The sequence below is a fragment of the Dromaius novaehollandiae genome, chromosome 2 (assembly GCF_036370855.1).
Source record: "Dromaius novaehollandiae isolate bDroNov1 chromosome 2, bDroNov1.hap1, whole genome shotgun sequence".
Lineage (NCBI taxonomy): Eukaryota > Metazoa > Chordata > Aves > Casuariiformes > Dromaiidae > Dromaius > Dromaius novaehollandiae.
The window spans coordinates 84482282-84502594 of NC_088099.1; the positions used below are offsets into that span (position 1 = coordinate 84482282).

Sequence of the window (20313 nt, forward strand, 5' to 3'; positions counted from 1 at the left end):
GGAAAAAATCTATTACTTAATAAAATTTTCTTCTCCTATATTCCTTATGTCATGTTGACCTATAAAACATAAATGGCAAAAGGCCACATAACAGATTGTGCTGGATGCTTGCAAACCATCCAAGATTCCTGTAGCCGAATCTTCACTCATCATCAGTGCATGTGGTCTAAAAATTTTAGTTTTTAAGCATTTTCCTCAGCTGTTTATGAAACCAGGCATAAATATTTTTTTTCTTTCTTACAGTATTGTATTTATACATCCACATCACATGTGTTGTTCAAATATGGCTTTGCACCAGGTAGAACAAACTAAAGCATGAATTAATAGGTTCATGGGGGCCCACTCCTTCAGGAGATTTTACATGGCTGCCAGCTATATTCACACAACTTTCACTGCAAAGTCAGAACCTCATATTCAAACTTCTCTAGCTGTTATATAGCTATCACTAGAAGCAGTCCTATACTTGAAGGTGGTGTCAAAGCATGTATTTCCTAAAACCCTTACTTTTCAGGTGTCACTCCTTTAAAAAGTTCAACTGCTTGATTTTGGTCCTAGCTTGTAATATTAGGAAGGAAAAAAAGAATATTATTCGGTAATGTAATTATAAAAGTATATCTTTTCCTAGATCATTTTAGTGTGCAAATAATCCGAAAAGGGCTGAAATTCATATTACTCTAGTTGGTATGCTGAGGACATTCACAGTAGATATATTTCACCTTTTCAGCATTTTTTCAGCTTTATTTCTGTTTTTAGCATCATTTTTAGTGCTTGATTTCCTCTAACTGTAGATAAATCTGCAGTAATCTTCTTTGGATGTCTTCTCTGCTTAAAAAGTATCCTCCTGTTCCCCTTGAAGAGAAGGATGGGGTTTTTTTCCCCCCCCCTCCCCTCTTGCCTTCACATTTGAGGAAAATCAGGTCCTGACAGTTTTAGTCTAATTTATATGAAGGTTATGCAACATGGCTTCCTACTCGGAATTAAATGATTATTTTTCCTTTCCCAAACTGCTGGGCTTCTGGGGACACTTCTGTTCAAGTTACATCAGAGATGGGGAATCCAGTGGGGTGAGGAGGGTCAGATTACACATTTTTTTGTCTTGTGAAACTTAAGACCTTTTCAACACATAATGGATCTCCAATCACTTTTAAACATGGAATGCCAAATATTTTTCACTTGGGTGGGGGGGAACCCAAAACAATAAAATCACATCTACCTCACATTTAGCCACCCAGCTCCTGTGAAAGTCACCTGGACTACCACATACTGTCTTGCTAGTGTTCCTCTATCGAAATATTTTTAGGTGTAGGGGCTAGAGCTTTCAATCCATAATCCACAGACCTGTCATTTTGACTCTTTTTTTTTTTTCCCTGCTTCCATTGTCCTCCTATGACAAAATAATTTTATTTTTAAATTATACTTCTGGTAGCTTTGGGAAAAAAATTGTTTATCAAAGCTCAGGTATGTGGCAGTACCCAAATACTGCTCCACTAAGCAGTGCATAGCCCATCTGATGCCCCCACCTCTGAGTGCATGGGGACTTTAGGCTTGTAAAAAAGGTCCTGTGGGAAACCACCTGGGAGCTGCCTAGGATAGCTGTGAAATTCAAGCAAAAGGGCAAGTCTTAGTCTAGAAGTTCCCAACTGGAAGTTACAATTTCAAACGGAATTGTAACCAGATGAATAAACATCTGCAGAGGAGAGATCAGGAATCTAGAAGTATAACTGAAAGTGAGGTTACCAACAGAAAAGTTGTGTCTCTTGCAGGTAAGTCAGCTCAATTTCCCTATCATAAATAGTGGAGAGTAGCAAGAAGAAGCGGAAAGCTGGTGATGAGGGTACATATTTTAATGGACCATAGGTGCTTTGTACAGCTCTTGGAGCAGAGACTGACAGACGTGCAACTCAGAAAAATGCGACGGTTAGGAAACCCCTAGGCATTCAGATCTCTGTTCTTCCAGGCTTGAAGCAAGAATATAACATTCCTAGTGAATATCTTGGCTGCTTATGCAGGACAAGATCAGTACGTGTTAATCCCCAGTTATCATTTGAGCAGGCTATAGCTAGTTGAAGTGCATTCAGAGCATCTTTGCAGTGGACGTGGCTAGCAAGCTAGGGAAGAAAACAGACCTGTTAAAGGTCCTGCTATGGCAGCTTCAGGGTTTGGCTTGTGCTAGATCTTTGAGCAACCTGTTATATATGAAACTGAATCAATGAACATTGTTTTTTATACATTGGTCAAGAGAAACAGAGGGCTGAGTGTTGAACAGCAGTTACATGAGCATCACAGATGCTCAAATTGTGAACATGTTGCTAAGTAGTATCTTACTGTTAGCATCTTTCTGAGATATTACTAAGACCCAGGGAACTATCTGGCAAAGGAGAAGTGAAGGGAAATAGAAACTGAGAGTGTAGATCCAGAATCAAAATACAGAACATTCTGGAATTTCAGAACAACCGCCACCAAAGACAACGCCACCTCCGTGCAGTCTGAGCATTGCCAGCTCAGAACAGTTTCCTCAGCCTGGACTTTCTGAAGGGACAAAAAAATTGGACAGATTTCCTGTCTCCGCTTTCCTGCTTTCTGTTCTCTATACACTAGAGTGAAATAGTCGCACTCTTTGTTGAGATAAATTATCCTGGCACCAATAGCCCTATGGCTGAGCTGCCCTGTGAATCCATGATGAGAACAGATTTCCAAAGTTCCACCCTCTGAGTGGAGAGCAATGAACTGAAATGTGCCCTGAACATCATCACAGTAAATAGGGACTTTGTCATAGGTTGCGGCAAGCAGTGACTTCGATGGGTCTTGCACCAGGGCTTAGGAACCGTGTTTAAATGTAGTTTGAAGCAGCTCATGCTCAATCAGTTATAACACAGTCAGACTGGGCGAAGTGTACAAACCTGAATTGCTTTAACATTATTTTGTAGCCTGGATGATGCAGAGTTTATGGAACTAAGCTGCTATGATTATTTTCTGCCTCAGAAAGATTGACACAGAAACTTTCATTTCCCTTTAACCTCGGAGACAGTCCCCCAAGGACAAGGTCAAGGCATGCTGTTTGAACAGTGAGTAAAAGTTGAGCCGCCTGTGCCATGGATGAGTAAGGACTTCTAGTTTCTGTACTGTCAGTCTGGCTTATTTCACCAGCAATAAATGTATTTAAAAGAAAAAGGAGAATAAAAAGTAACTGCAATACTAGCGTACTTTGTGAATGAATGACCTTTAAAATCACTTTCGTTCTTTGGTTTTTATATCTTGCTTATTGATACTGGATGGCAAGAAGCCTATTTTAAAAAGAAAAACATCCCTTTGTATATTAAATAAAAGGGAATTGCAGGGCTTTATATCTGTATTAATCACAGAAGTGGGTTTTTTCTAGATATTGTGAGACAAGTAGGGAGTTATGATTTACAACTCTAGCTCTTATAACACAGTGATACAAGGAGTACTCTACTCAAGGCCTTTTATCAAACAATACATTCCTTGCATAATATTTCCCCTTAATAAATAAGTCTTATGACTGGCCTGTGCTTACACATGACTATAGTTGTTCATCATTGGACTTGCCCTCAGATTTCTAACTTGTTAAATAAAGAAAGCAATAACAACAATAACAGCCAATTGAGGCGAGGGGTTGTGACTACAGAGCTAATAAGGAAAATGCTTTTTTTATGATATATACTTCTCCTGCTTTTGAGGTAGAGAAATATTTTAGCTCTCCTTCAGATAATGCAAGTGTGGACATAACAAGGGTGGTGTTTGTGCTTTTGAGAGAACACATTTAATTTCAGACTGGGATTCAAATAATAATTGCGGCATGTGGTAGCATATTTTGAAAAATTGTAAGTAACATCTAACGGGACAATGCAGTTGTTTTTTAAGATGAAGAATTTTAGAAAGAAAAAAGGTTTTTGTTTTCTCTTGCCACTGAGGGACCTTTCAAATATTGCACAAATGAAAACCTAGTCAGGTGCTTTACTCTAAAAATCTCTAAAATACTCCCAAAATCAAACTAGATATGAAATGATACTCCAAAAACCAAACTAGATATGAAATTTCAGCATCTGATTCAAATTACATTCTATCTGGGAAAGAAGGTATCTCAAATGAAGAAAGCGAAAGATTATGTTGTCAGGATGACCTTTCCCTGATAGTATTTTGCAAAATATAGAAGTATTAAGTCACAGTGTATCTCAGTATATCCTACTCTGCTGCATTAGGCTCTGAATTCTTGCCAATTCAGAGCAGATTTTCAGAAGTGATCAGCTTTTTTTTTCACTTTTGGGCCAGGTTTTCAAGAAGATCTTAGCAATTCTGTAGGCTCTGAAGTGAGTGGCTAGATCTTTACAAGGCTCTTACTGTACCAGGAGGTTTTTCATAATCTGGCTCTAAGTGTCGCAGTGTACCTGAGATGACTTTAAAATTCTGTTTGCAAAAGCTGAGCTATTTTGAAAATCTGGTCCCATTGTTACATGATATGATTAATGATATATATAGGCTTAACTGTGACATGTAGCCACAACCACAAGTAGTCTTAAATATCTGTGCAACTTGATGCATGTGAGTAGTCCCTTGGACTGGGCCATACATATAACTTTAAAGTGCATGATTAGTAAATCAGAAGGATTACAGAGGAGATATGTAAATGATCAAATGCTCTGCTGCATGACGGAGCCTGGCAAATGTAGTGCTGGACCATTCTCATGTGGACTGAGCAAGGACTTGTGGTGCAAAGCACTTGCTGTGCGGGTAATTTCCAGCTCTTAGTGTGAGTGATTCTGAATATCTGCAAACCATGTAAGTAAATGGTTTTCAAAACTCCATTTTATCTAAGAATATTTTCACGATTTTACACCATGTACTAGGTCTTGTCTCTGATATATATATTTCAGCATTTTGCTCAATGTGTGTTTGATTTCCCATTGAGAGCTGGGCTCAAAACACAAAATCTGAGGTATTGTCAGTGGAGCTTTATTCATCTGTGATAGCGCTATACTAGCTTCTTTGTCCTTCTGATTTACAGAATATAGTTTCTGATTATTCTGCCAAATTTCTAGCTACAGCTGTGTAAAATTAATGTGCTTAGCACTAGCGCATCATCCCACTGAAAACATAGATGTTTGCCTATTCCTTAGTGTGCAATCTGGTAAGAATATATGACATGAAGTCTATAAATCTGCTATCAGCTTGATTAGGTTTTGCAAACATTCACTGAAAAAGAAAGGTTTGGCTCTTACTTGCTAAATATAGAAAGACAAATGTCTTTACCTTATGCATTGAGGGAATTTCTGAAAACTCATATCCTTTGCATTATTTATAAAAGACATCCTCTTGTAATAAAAAGCTTAGCAATTACTGGCCAGCTTCCCAAATCCTCAGAACTGCACAGCTACTTCCAAGTTCTTTGCAAAGTGTAGGTGCTGGATCACATTCTCCTGTTTGCTGTCAGTGTAATCCTGCTGCAATCAGCTGAATTTCAAGATAAGGTAAAATGGAACATGGCTGTGTGTTTAGGCCTAGGCTTTCCAAATTCAATGCCCAAGTTAAGCATTTTTGTTTATTTGATCGATTGTGTTTTTAGGTGCTTAATTATATGTATAGGTAGTCTGGAGCTCACACAACGCAAACTTCATTTACTCCTCTTGACAGCTGCATCTACCAGTGCCATAAATTAGATTACTGAATCTGTATTTTGGATCGCACAGTTTGTTGGCCTAACTTTCATGGATTGGGATTTCATCACACTTTTTTGTGGCCCAGTTTGTTGACTTTGTTAGAAGGATAGTGAAAATAGGTTTGAACATGCTCATTTTCTTTAGGCAAAGATCCTTCTGATTGGCATGAGACCATCAGATAGGAGTGTGCTCACTGCCTATCTCCGAGTCAGGCTGTAATTAATATTTGCAGAACACTTGAAAATCAGTGGATCAAACTAGTTCAAAGCATTATCGTTTGTGCTTTAGGTATGAACATGTTTGCACATTTCTCTAACCTGCTCAAGGTTATATTATGCTCAGGATGGGCTGGGGATGTAGGCAAAAACTCCAATTGGTGGAACATGCAGCATGGATTAATCTCACCTCTGCATTATACTTTCTCTCATACCATATCAAAGATGAAAAGGCAGTCCCTTATCTAGTGAGCACACAATCTCTCTTAGGTTTCTTCCTAATGATAAAGCAGACAATTTAGAAAAGTGGGAGTAGAAACTTGTCATTGCCTAGGTAACCGCTGCAGACAGAATCAAATTGCTGGGAGAAAAGACAGTGGGCGCAGAAGTTCCCTCTTTAAGGGAGAGTGCAATGCATGCCGTGGCAGACCGGAGCACAGTGACATGAAGCATATAGAATACACGAAGAAACAAAGCGCATTGTTAGCCAGGCTTTCTTAACAGCAGAATTATATTCAGCTTGGCTGCATTTCCAGCAAAATACTTCAGTAATTTCTGGCTAGGCAGGTATTATAAATCAGCTTCTTGCTGGATGGGTTAATATGGGTACTGTGATTTCACTTAATGTAGCAACTTGTTATTGAAATTGGAGACTGTGACCTATATGCGAAAGCTCCATGGAGATCTTGGGAAAGCGCTTTTTCCTTTTTCTTTTCCAAGAGTATAAAATGTTTTTGTACTGACACTGAAGAATAGAGTAGATTAAGGAAGAAGCTGCATATATTGATTAACTCTTGTTATTTCCCTACATCCATTGTTTTTCAGGTAAGTGGACACCTCTAAGCCTGATAGGCTGAGGTGAAATATTCATTTAAACTTTTTTTTATAAATATACTGAAGTATTTGCATTGTCTTTTGTGTAAAATAATTCCCACCTAGGACCATAAAAAATAAGCAACAAACCAGGTGCCCCATAGGTAATACTTCCACTGGAATGTCTATTTTATTTCCCTTTTCTACTTCTAGAAACTATAGCTTATCACTGCTGACTGACTGAAAGAGACAGATTGATTATGATTTTATGGTCAATCTTTTCCAATTTCTAAATTAGGAAATGAGGAGTGTTGCTACGGCTTGCCCTTCTACAGAGTCCCCAGGCGGACAAGATGAGATGAAGAGACAAAATTTCACTACATTCAGTCTCACATCTATAAACATTTGTTCAGGTCCACTCACAGTCAGGGCTTAATCTATAGTATCTAGATTGCAATCACCATTATTACATTTTATAGATTCTTACTGTGTGATAAAGCTCATGACAATCAATTAGGAGCAAGCATCTAATCATCACTGAGGTGTTCAATGGTGTCACATTTTCTCCACTACAAAGAAACTTATCCAGGATTTTCATTACAGCTATTGCAAAAAGTCTGGCTTCTGCAGACTCTGTGAACAGTTCTTAAAACACAGGGGTCATAGAAAAGACCTTCAGAAAGGGCACAGGACCTTACACATCACTATCCTCACTACCTCGTCCAGCACTGTGGTGCTTGGACTGCATTACCATACCTGTGTGGTGAGGTCACTTTAATTACTTATTATTTTCAGGATTAAAACTAATGAGGTCACTACTCAAATGACATATCTCCTAACTCTTGGGACCATCTGGTCATCCTTTTAATTCAGGAAAACAAGGATGGCAGGAGACAACATAATTTGCCTTTTTTTTTTTTTTTTTAATAAAACAATCAATTTCTGCCTTTAGCTCAGGAGATTTTCTTTTGGAGAAAGAGACAATAAATTCTTCCATTACATCAATAGTAGGCATAACCATCATACTTCTGCTTTTAAAGCTTGGGACAACTAGCCTGTAGCCCTGACTATGCTCTTCAGCACGTTTGCTCTATTTCAGGGCTAATACCCTCTGAAACTTTGCTTAGAAATAGTGCCTTTTCACATAAGCCCCTACTCATAGTGGCAGTCAACTGACAATTTCATGCATTTTAGAGTTATCGGATTCTTGATTATGCCCATGTAAACTGTCAGAAAGAATAATGAGTTTTGCCTTGCTTTCTGTTCTGCTCGATAACACTATTCCTATTCAACTATTCAGGCTTATCAGGAGGGACTTTTGTTGCAAAATAGGTTTTTCTGATCTATGGAGAGAGTGAGTCTTAATTAACTGACTGGGTTACAATCATTTGCAAGAGTAAAAAAGCAAGAACTCCTCTGGAATTTAAGAAGTGGGGGAACAGGCAGGTCAGCTATAAGAAACTCCTGATTAGGTCTCAGTTAAAGATTGTTGACTATTGGCACCATGAAGTTCAATAAACTGTTTTGCCAAGGGCATAGTGCTTTTAAAAGGAAGTATCTTCTTGATGAAAGCTGCTTTCTTGAGAAACTTAGAGACTAATAGTTGCTGGTAACATTCCTCAGGTATTTTTCACCACAGTGTTTTCAATTTTGGGTGTCCTTGCTAGAACCACTGTCAGAACAAATAGGTCATACTGTTTTCATTGGTGTTTCGTGAACACATCATCAGGAATTGGTATACATTCAATGTGGAAACCTTGGTATCAGTCAGTACAGCATTTGAATTCGTATTATCTAAGTTAAAGGTGCCATGTCACCAGCTGAGTCATCCCGTCACTAAAATAATTTTTAAGAACAGTACTCCAAAAAAAGAACCTGGTTTATATTGCTACATTCTAATAGAAGAACAAAAATAGAGAGGGGAAAAAGATCTGTGATTCTAAATAAAATGTTGAGGCTCTGTGATTTGGGAACTGCTATTATATTAGCAATGCTGTGGAGTGTAGTTCCACAACTAAGTTGATATACTGCATCAAGAATTGTTTTTCATATGCATAGCCTGTGAGACTTAACTTGAGACTGTGTGAGCTATGACAAAAATAACTTTCTTATTTTTCCCTCCTGGGAATTTTACCCATTGAATTTAACTAAGGTTTTCAAATGGAGGGAGGGGGAAAACCCTTCCAGCTAGCAGGATGTAGGGATTTTGCAGTTCTATTTTTATTTTTAATTGAATTTAAATTGATCGGCACAAATGGAATGGAAATGGAAGTCCACTCGATAGGACAAGTACAGGACCATACTAGCAAGGAAAGTACATCAAAGTATGATTTTTGCCAGTGTGTATGTAGAGTGACCTGTCTTAGGCTCAACCTGTAATTCATTTTCTTGTTTCTTTATTAAGGCTGTCAACAATGAGGACAATTAGGACTAATTGTAAAGGTGGGTTTAATGACCAGGGTGCCTGCACATAATAAAGGCAATGATGTGCTTAATGACCTTTGGTTGCTACTGACTCAAAGTGTTGCATTATTCACAGCTCTCATTTCTATGTATCTTTCTGTGGGGTAGTGAGACCATTGTAGCCATTCTGTCTTTCTCTGGCATAACCTAGGCCAAAAACTTCAGCAAATAACTTCTCCATCGCATGTGTAATTTTTGGATGAGTCAGTGCACATTGTCCGGGAAGACGTCCCACTTTGATATTCAAGAAACAAACAGTCTCTTGGGTCTATTGGAAAGGTTCACAAGTGATTGATTATCCTTACATTCTCTGGATGGGAAGTCTCTTTTATTGCGTTTTAAGATTGCCTTATGGACATAGTAGTCTCAGGACCTGATTCAAGGGACTAAACAGTTTAGCTTCCTTTTACAGAAAGTCAGTGAAATAGTGAGATTAAGGCAGAGCCTCTGGATCAGAACGTTGCTCCAGGGTAATGGTCTCCTACTGCTACAGATGTACATGAAGTCTGAACTGGAGACACTTCAAAGCAGGAGATATTGATGCTTAAATGTTTTCATTTAAGGAATTACATTTCAGCAATATAAGTTAAAGATGACTTTGCATGATGAGAGCTAGTGCAGAAGAGGAAAGAGTGTCATTATACACTACTGTTTATCCTTGCTGACTGTTTGGGCAAGAAAAAAGGAATGGGCATTTTTCTCTGTTCATTTGCATCATATTACTCCATTATGGCCACATACAATTATGGTAACTCCCATCAGTGAAAAAGGAAAGCTGGAGATCAGGACCCTATAGACATTCTAAACATCTGTAATGGAGATGATTGTGCATAAAAAAGTGGATGATGTGTTTAATTACCAGTGGCCATTACTGACTCAACCTAACTGATATAACAGAAAATCTTTATAATAGCATTAGGCACCCGCTCAACATGAAAAGAGATGCTGCCTCATTCAGACAAGTTCTGTTCAAAGCAGTCAAGGAGTGATGATATAAAACCAATGAGTAGACATGATAGGCAATGAATAAACATTTTTAATTGAATGCCATCACAGTTGGAATATGTGTGTAGTGTCTTTTCCCCCGTTTCGGAAAATAACCATGAGCAGATCAAAATGTCTTTGTTTGCATTCATGGTTTTAATTTAGTGCTAAAAGATCTTTTCATATGATTCTATAACTGGGAAGTGTATTGCTTTCTTGTACTAGTCAAAAAATTGACATGAAGTAGTTTCTGCTCTGTGTCTGAAAGGGCACGCAAACTTTTCTGGCAAAAAACCATACACAGATCGTTTGCTATGAACAATAAAACATATGTCATTCTGTTAACTTTTTTTTGGCAAGAAAACTTTAAAAATATACTTTTCACAGAAAGCAAGCACAACAGCTATGCAGCTACAGTAAACAGACATTTAAATGCCTGACATAATTATTTTTCGCTACTCACCCAACTTTAATTTCACACTCTAGCCTTTGGAGAATCAGTAAGCTTGTAAAACAAGGTGACTGTGTGTATATATAACTGTACTATTGAGGGATATATTCACTTTTTAATATAAATAATGACCCTGATTTTCAGGGAGGTGCAGAATTAGTGATTTTAAGTTTTGCTATCTTAAGCTATATCTATAAGTGCAGCTAAGCACAAATGCACACATTTGCAGCAGTGTGCAAATGCACACTCTCCATGGCAATGGGAGCTGACCCTAGGGCTGACTCCACAGAAATCCAACTTTTCTGCCAACGGCTTTATTATATCTACGAGGCTCATTAGCTTAGGAATAACACTGTATAAAAGCAAGAAGAATCCTGTTGGATCTGAACTGGTAAATTGGATCTTGGTCCAAGCAAGCTCCTCAGTTTAAATTCTAATCAATATATACAGCGAGATATATGTTCATTTACAAGCTAGCCATCTCTGCATGCAGAGACTGGGCTGCTATGAAACCTTACAAAAAATTAAACAGAAACTGGGCTCAGAGCCCAGAAAAGCGAAACCACTGCTGCCAAAAAACAATACACTGAAACATTATACATCTGACATAATACCAAGTAGTTTCTTTGGCTTTGCGTTTGCAAAATCTTTTCATAGCAATGTTGTTTCTTAAAGCCTCCTCCGACTGATTCTGCTTGTAAGAAAGCATATGCTTCTATTGTAGGTTGTCCTGTATTGTTCCAGGACACAGACCTGCAAAGCCAACACGTTACACTTACTTGTCCCTAGGTTGTGACATATATCTAAAGTCATGTCTCAGTCCTTGCAAATGACTTAGTTTGAATGCCCACCCTGCAGTCACTCGGCAGCGACTTAACAGCAGGCGCTGTGTGTAGTTCAGCCCTTTCTCCGAACTCAAAATGTGTGTTATCTTTTCTTGAGGTGCAAATGGTTTCTTGGTTCAATAGCAGGTAATGCCAGCTGGAGGCACTGCTGAGGCTGTTCAGGAAAGATCATGCTATGAGTTCCGTTCAATAAATAATTACACTCTTTTTGCATGGTTTATCTGAGGCCTTTGATCACAAAAATGAAGCCTGTAGTTGTCTCTATTCATTGGCATTTTTCCCATCCTGTTTACAAATGCCTGACTCACCACTGTGTGATCCTGAGGGGTGCACAATCTAACAATGGAGTGAACCAGCCAAAACAGAGTCATGTCCTGCTTTAAAAGAGCAGACCGTGCATATTCAGAAACACCTCAGCCCCAGAAAGCAAATTGCTTACCCTGCTGAATGTGTTAGGGCCGCGTGGAAAGGAGTTTGCCTTGTGATAAAAAGCTAGCGGTACACTTTAGTAAGGATTTTGATATTTTTACCCTATATTATCTGCAGGCTACTGAGAAATCTTGCAGGAAGCAGATATTTTCAGGTGCATTTGAATACATAGACAGCCGACATAGTCTGTCACGTTACATTTAAGCTGATTTCATGGTACTACAGAGGTATGTTTGCCACAGTAGAGGTTACTGACTGCAGAAAAACATCATTTAAAAAATGTTGGTGGTAGGCAGGAAGGTAGGCCATCTTTGACATATTCAAGTATATTTTTAAATGACTTCATGTTTTGGTTGTAGAGAAAGTAAATGTAGCTTTATTTTTACGGACAAATGCAGTTTTATTTTTGTTTCATCTCATCTGTACATCACACAGGATTTTGAAAACTCTACACAGTCAAAACGCAACAGTGAAGACTTCATCCTGAACTTTCTTAGTCTGGTCTCAGCAGAGCCCTTCATACAATTTTAGTTTTAAGTTCTTTTTTTTTTGTCAGATAGTAACGTTTTCAGAAGTTTCACATTCAAGTTACAAAATTTTTCAATGACTTAGAGTAAGTAACTATGGGTCAGTTGACCAATGTTTTATTAGCATCTCATGATAATGCTGTCTGGAGCATGATAAAGATAGTAACATTCACACAGGATATCAAAACCTGATAGGATAAAGACACAATACTGACTAAATATTATACCATGTAGAATTAATTTCCCTCATGTCTTGAACCCTATCAATTAAAATGTGAATACTAAATAAATACGAACTGCTGTAAAATGCTCCTAAATCAGAATATTAATATTTTACAGAAACTTTAAACAAGTGGAAATGATGAAAGTGATCCTGGTTTGAGGAACTGAACAAACAAGCCCAGATTAAGAAAACTAGTTTCAGAATCCTTATACTTTCTTGTATCAGCATTAAACATAGGCCCATAAGCATGTATTTAATAGAAAATGGCCGTATAGACTGAGCAAAGAAAATTTTACCCTTTAAAGCAAGAACAGAAAACTGTTCTGCTGCTCAGGAATTTGCAAATTAATGAAACTTTGAAGTCCAAATCCATATTTACCCTTGTAAAATGGGTGCTTTTATATATACTCTTTTATGAAAAGACTGTGAAGCTGAAGTCTGAAGATGAATCCCTGAATGTTTCTGGTGCACTATGACTATATGAAGCTTAGTGATTTAAAATAACCTTACTGTAATTCTTCAGCGAGAGAGAGAGAGAGAAAAAAAAAAGAAAACAGTTGAAAAATGTTCAGTTGAAGACTCTGGGCAAGCTAGCTCCAATAACCAATGAATTAAGCCAGTAACTACTGCAAAAATTGTCATTCAGCTTTATAAAATCTTGCTATGGAAAAGCTGTCATTTGACATTTCAGACACTCTACCTTATTTTTTTCTCTGATTCTACTTTTACTATCAAAAGAATGAAGGATAGTTACTCAGAGGAAGACAAAAGAACAGAAACCACTTTAAAACAGTGTGTTTTTATAGTGTCAGCTACACACAATTAACTTAATGAAGCCATAAGACATTTATTTAGTTGTTTTCAGACTTCTGCCAGCACTCTGCCTACCCGCACTTGTTGACTGTCATTCACATTCATCTGCTTTTTCTTCGTTACATACCAAGGTTTTGTTTTGTTTTGTTTTTTTAGTTAGGAATATGAAGAATTTTAAGAAAAAAATTAGAAATCCCATAGGATGGATCAGTAAGAGAGTCCTGCTTTTTCTATTGTTATTTGTTTTTTCATTAACAACCAGGAACCTCAGTCAAGCAGTGTGATATGCGCAGGCAGAACTAGTCCCTGTTACGGAGAGCTTTCAACCCCTGCCTGCAAGGGGCAGGTACTGGAGACAAACGGGTGAGGGAAGGATTTGGGGAAGAAGCTGTGAAATGTTCCTGTTTAACAGGAGGGCAGTCCTGATCATCTGGTAGCAAGGAAATAATAGTATAAGTTGCCACTCTTCTGTTCATTTCCATGTACAGGTGTGAGCAGAGCTCTTCTGGAGAGAGCTCCATCCGTTCCAGTGAAAGCTATCTGTTCTGGTAGGAGTCACAGGCTGCTTCTGACTCACCTGCTGAAAACCTCCATGGAGCATGTGTTGGGTTGTCCATCTTTCCCTCGCAGGGTCCCCTCTTCTCAGAAGCGACCCGCCAGCACTTGGCATGCCCAGCAACCTCCTTGAACCATCCTTCATTCGAGCCTGGATCCAGTAGACTCCGTGGGCCTGCTGCGCTCACTGGGTCCCCACTTTTCCCTGGGGAATAGGGTGGGATTGAGGGGCCGTGGAGCCTGTAGGCCAGCATTTTGCAAGTCAGTTACTTCAACAGAATCACCTTCTGTTATCTAATTATAACCAAGCAATCAGTCAGGCTCCTAGGTTTCTGGGTTTATTTTATGTTTTGTCAAGCAGAGATAATACTTTATCGTGAGCTGCCAGGTCTTTCTGTCCAACTAGCGGAGGTTATCTGATGACATCCAGCAGATACCTTCACAGCTTTTCACCATCATTGAATTAGTTTGTGAGTTCTTAATTACTTATTTGGGATATACTGGTAGGGCTTTTAGCAGATTTGGCTACCAAAAAGCACATTACAGCTACCCACATCAAGAAAGCAACTAGTGATTTCAGATGCTAATGATTGAGAGTCGTTGCACTGAGAACCTTCCCCCCAAACTGTATTTTGATTGAATTTGATTTTGTTAGTGATCAGCTTGTTACAGGTTCCTGCTGCTTAGTAGATATTTTTTCTGATAGTTGCTCAGATACTAGCATGGCGTTGTTTTTCTTTTCTGATTCTTAGCCACCGTTTATGACTAAGCTGCCCAGAGAAGGTTTTACCAGTAAATTTCTTTCAATATACAGGCCCAAATCACAGGAAGTCTTATAAACCTGAACAGTTAATTTTTTTTTATTTTACAAGTGGACATTTTGGTGTGTTTTGTGAAACAGTCTTTTGGAAAGATTCTTTGGTGGCAGATGCAGGATCCCTCCTGTGAATCCTACCTGGCACATCCATATTTCTAGCTATTGGGTTATATATCATAGGCTAAAAGGTTTGATTTCCCAAATCCTTGTGAAAGTGTGGGGATTTCCCTTGCATTGCATAATCAGACTCTATGCATTTACATGTTTAACCTCTTTGCAGCATTTCCTACAATAGCGGAGAAGAGAATTTGGAGAAGTACAGCACTGTGGAGTCTCAGAAGAATACATAGGATCTCTCATTGTTTTACCCCATCGGCAACAGACTTGAAAAAAAAGAGTAAGTAAGCTCTCTCTGCCTTGGACCCATGCTATATGTCAGGCTAGATTTCTTCCTGTGAAGTGAAAATCATGTTTTGAATGTTTCAGTTCTAAAGTAATCTGGCCCATAGTTTGGGACAGTTTGCTGTTCTGTCCATGCCTCCGCCGTCTTCTGGTCTGTACAGATATTTCTTCCTCTAAGTAACTGTATTCACACTTTTTCTTTTTAACTCTCTCTTTTTTTTTTTTTTTTCTTTTTTGGTGCAGTCCAGTCAAGTGACATATACTTAGTGCAAGTTGAAAGAGATTCACATCCCCTTTTTCTTTTCTTTTTTTTAACAGCATAGTTGTGGCTACCTCTCAACTGGCTTCCTCAAGCACTTCTGGCAGCAGTAAAAGTTGCATAGGCTTATTGCCTCCAGCCAATGCATTGCGTTCAGTCAATACATCTCTTCTGCCTTCTTGATACAGCTCTGTCACTGAAAGAGGCATAATTTAGCCATAGTTTTATCGCTCTGCTTTGTAACATTTGCCTAGATTGAATTAGCGTCTCTGCAGGTGGTCTATTTCCAGCTACACTGTAATGAAATAGAGAAGTCATTTTTCAGGGGAATGAGCTAGGCTGAAGCACTCTTTCTAAATTCTAGGGCTGGCTCCAAAAATTCCAACAAAAACATTATTTTTGTACATCAAACTTCTTCACAGTACTGTTATGATTTTGATGAACTACTGGTAGAAATCTGTGCATTCACACTAGTTCTCCTACCCCTTTTCTTCTTGGAGTGTATAAGAAATGAATAACTGAATTTTCATCAAGAACAGGGAAAAAAATCTTTCACAAACACCTTACTGCCCCATAGTGTAGGTTTTGTTTTTTCCAGCTTGCACCAGTCTCATTAAGCTATTGCAAACACCTGAGCAGATGTTGTTATCTTCATCTCAGAATGGCTTACTGCCACTCAGCAAAAGTGAAAAAAAGTGATCTCACAGCCTTTTGAGCACATTTATTTGAAGCAGTTTAAAGTGACTTTAAACTTCATAACATCACTTTTTAAAGTTAAAAGATACAGTGTGGCAGAAAAATAAACTCTTTGACCAAAGCTCTATGGGAAGTGTAAAATCTTAAACATAAAGAGCTGAACTCAACTTTGAATAAAAGTTCAGCGGGTTCGCTGGCTAAATGGGATAGGTCACTGAGTCTTCCTCTAGGCAGAAGCTGACCTATAATGAGGGATCCGAATGGTTAGATCTTCAATATTCTCTTTTTCTCTGCATCAAATGTGTCACTTTGTAGTAAATTTATTGTAAAGCACTGAACAAAAAATTACTAGATTCTTCACAAGTATTTGTTACCTGTAACAGTGAACTATCTGAATGCTTCAGAAACATGAATTTTTATTATAAACTTTTGCAATAAATTGTCTTCTCAATTTCACAGATAACTTCATAAAGTAAAGAGATTAAGGACTTGATTCTGTTGCCTAAACACAGGCACTTAGAGGAATCCAAGGATATCCAAAGCACACACATTAGGCTAGCATAAATAACATAAGAGTGGTGCCTGGCCGGACTTGTAATTGGAGGCCAGGTGGGATTTCATCAGATGGCTTAAGGAGCTTTAAACACATATGGTTAACTGAAACTGATCCCCAAGTGTCCCTTAATTTGGGCTGCCAACCTGAGAAAAACCTATGACCCAGGTTTTCCATAGCAGTTTGGATTATATTAACAGTAAATTTGTTCAAATTACATCAACATCTATTTACCCTGGTTGCAGATACTTTCATGTCCCAAAGGAGCATCCAGAAATGGTCACCCACTAAAATGTTGGTTTATGAGCTAGATCCTAATTGCTCCTTCAGGCACTGGCTACTTGCAGGATTTGATCATCAGGACCCTGCTAAAAGCCACAAGACCCCAGAAACCAGGGAGCCACCAGCCCCTGTGGTGCCCCGGCAGACACAAAGGAAAAGCATTCCATCACGTCCCCTATATTGAGAGCAATAAAATGCTCAAATGCCATTTGCACTAATATGTATTTTTTCCTGTTGATTCCTGATTTCACATAGCTTATCTGAGTATCTTCCAGCCCAAGACATTAATTAATCCTTTTTTTTCCCCCATACAAATGCCATTGAGAAAAATAGGAAAACTGAGGCATGCACATGTACACAGAAAAAGCTAGTATCTTCAGCATACTCCACTAAGGTGTCTTCTGGTGCGGGTGCACCCTGTTCCACCCACTGAAACAACCAGCCTTTTCGTGCAGTAGTTAGTATCTGAGTATTGACACAGTGGAGGAGTGTGGGGGGGTGTATGCTAGGATAAGCATGATTTGAGACAAACACAGACAAGGATGGCTGGCATGTTTGGGCTGAAGATGGCCACTCTGCTTGCAGTGGGGCACCTGAGGCACAGCAGGTCCCAAGGTGCATCGTGTAGTGCACAGGCTGCTTCAGGCCTGGCTAATGAGAGGATGGGAGAGGAGGGGTTACAGTCCACATACATCGAAGCATAATGTGCCAGTTGTAGACATGCTTGATGCTTAACTTTCATTGCAAGATTGTAATTAGTCATTGAGCCTTATTGCAAATGTTCTCTTAATTCAAATTGTAGTTATTTTGCAGAGTGAGTTGACGAATTTCACCTCCAGGGATCTCTCTCAAGGTAGTAACCTGTGTTTGATCAGTACTCATTTTGAGGCTGTCAGCTCTGTGTTTTCTGAATGTCATTTCTGTCTTTTTTTTTTCCCTGCTCAATCTCACTGTGGCATCATCTTTCAAATTTTTTTTTCCAGTAGCTTTTTTTTATGTTTCTTGCCTGCATCTCTCAGGCTTCCAGAGCAGTGACAGAGAATCTAATAGCTGAATGACAAATGACAACCAGGGTCATGAACGTGTTTAGTGACAGAGTGAGGAGGTCTGATAACACTTGATACAAAGGGATTCTTTTCTTTTACAGAATGGCAGGACACAATACAAGTATCCTTTTCCTCTGGGAGACATGGGCTTCAGATTTATATTAATGCTGGCAAAAATGCCTGTATAGCTAAAACCATGCATTTTCTTTACAATAGTAATAATCTGCCCTAAAACACAAAAATGCTTTTGAGCGTGCTGGTTGCTTTGTGCTGACGCTCTTAAAGGACGAATTGCAACAGTAATTGCTTTCATGCTAATCATTGTTACAAGGAAGGACTTAATTTTGCAATTCATAAATATCATGAATTTATAAACATGATCCTTTCAAGATATAAAGTACCCAATCGGACCAAAGCAATTAGAATTCTACATTGTTGTGTTTTTAATATAAATTCCTTATGTCTGTCTGCGCAGTCTCAATCTTATGGTTGCCATTAGACTGTATTAATGAGAACGCTACACTGAGCCAGTCTCAGCAGCAGCAGCTGTACCAACAAAATGCTCTCCTGAGGAATATTGATTTCCCTTCTTGGATGTCCTTAAACAAAGGCTGGTATTGCAGACATCTTAACCTCTGTGTGCATTCCTCTTCTGAATATTACTGCACTATTGCCTTTTATTTAAGAGAGATAATTATTCTGCACTTTGACAGAGGTGTTGTCTGAGATACACAGCCTTAATAGGTTACTAAATAGTAGCTAACACATGCAGATAAACAGTGTTAGCTGTTTCTCAAGAATATGCTATTCCAAATAGACTATTTCACCAATTATGTTTTTGGCATGAAGAAACAAGAGAAGGTGGAGGAGAGCACAGAATACAAAAAAAATTATTGAACTCCTGGTAGTGGAAATTGGTCATTTTCCTGATTAAAACTGCATGGCATTTCTGTAAAAGCTTCAGAGAGGACACCAAAATGGCTGTTTGGGATTCTTGGTGCTTGCAGCTTTCAATTCAGTAGATGCTCTGTCAGCAGAGCCTACTGCTAAAGATTGCAGGAGACCTAGGCAAGTACAGGACAGAGAAAGTTGCTGACTCTTTTGCAAATGCAGTACATTCATTTGTCTCATTGGTATTTGCAAGACTCCTTCTTCTGCATACACTGTGAGCATGTACTGTTTTATGTGCAAACAACTTTGAGACTCAAAAATGCTTTGGATTTCAATGTGAATTATATATCTGTTCTCCAGAAGTGTGATGATGACTTCCACACTTACAGTGACAGATAAGGTTTATAAGTAAATCACTGAATGAACGAAAAGCAGTTCTGCAGGTAGGCTGAAGGGGACATCATCAGAGTAGTGGCACTTAGGTGTTCCCATTCTATTAGCTCTTTATTAAAAGCTAAGAAAAAGCTGATGCTTCTTGTTGAACATAAAGAGGAACAAAGCCCAAACTCATAATTAAAATGCTTAGCAGTGATCAGGTTGAGGAGTGACTACCAAAGCAAACAGGTAAGGTAGTACTCATGGGCTACTTCTTCAACTGTCACAGCAGGACGTTCACATTGCATTTCTTGTGTTGAATTGCTGCTGTCCACAAAGGCCCACTTGAGCTCCCAGGCAGAGGTTAAATAGATGGCCAGCACGAACGCCACTGCCAGAGGGAGGGCACAAAGAAAGTTGTAGCATCTGCTATCTGTAGTGATAGAAAGGATGGAAACAGAGAGGACAAACTGCAGGACAAATGCCTTTGCTGCAGGTAGAAGCTTTGGTCTAAGGGCTTCTGCACAGGTCATGAAAACTGAAAGGGGCCACTCAAGCAATGGAAGATCACGATTAGGTTCCATGATGGATGATATTTTATTTCTTTGTTTTTTTCTTTTAATTTTGTTAAGAAATACCTGTTTCTAACCAAAGGCTGTGGTTAAGTGTTGGGGAGGGAGGCAAAGTGCTTCTTGTCTTGGTTGCTGCATGTTGGGTCAGTTGGAGCCTCCTGGAGGAAAGGGGAGAGTGGCCCTCCAAATGGAGCAGCTGTGCCTAGCTGGCAGTACCCTAACTGAGCATGGCATAGGGCAGGCAGAGCACGTGAAAGAGCAAAGAGAAGGAGCCTGGAGCAGAGCAGACAGTGGAAGACAGCTGGGAAAAATAGGGAGTAGAAAAAGCTAAGTGCCTGGGTTGATGAGGTTTTTTTTTTTCCCCCCAGGCATATTTTTCCAGAAAGCAACTGATCTGTTGGACTAAAATCAAGCCTAGAGCCAAAGG

The 20313-nt window shown here is 38.9% G+C and overlaps 1 long non-coding RNA gene across 1 annotated transcript in view; it reads left to right on the forward strand.

The window, feature by feature from the left end:
- The window catches only part of LOC135327520 (uncharacterized), a 128440-nt gene that overhangs the window by 35832 nt on the left and 72295 nt on the right, over positions 1-20313 (forward strand). Inside the window, exon 2 of the long non-coding RNA XR_010387760.1 lies at positions 15091-15207. This is a non-coding gene — a long non-coding RNA (uncharacterized LOC135327520). The remainder of the gene's footprint in view (positions 1-15090; positions 15208-20313) is intronic.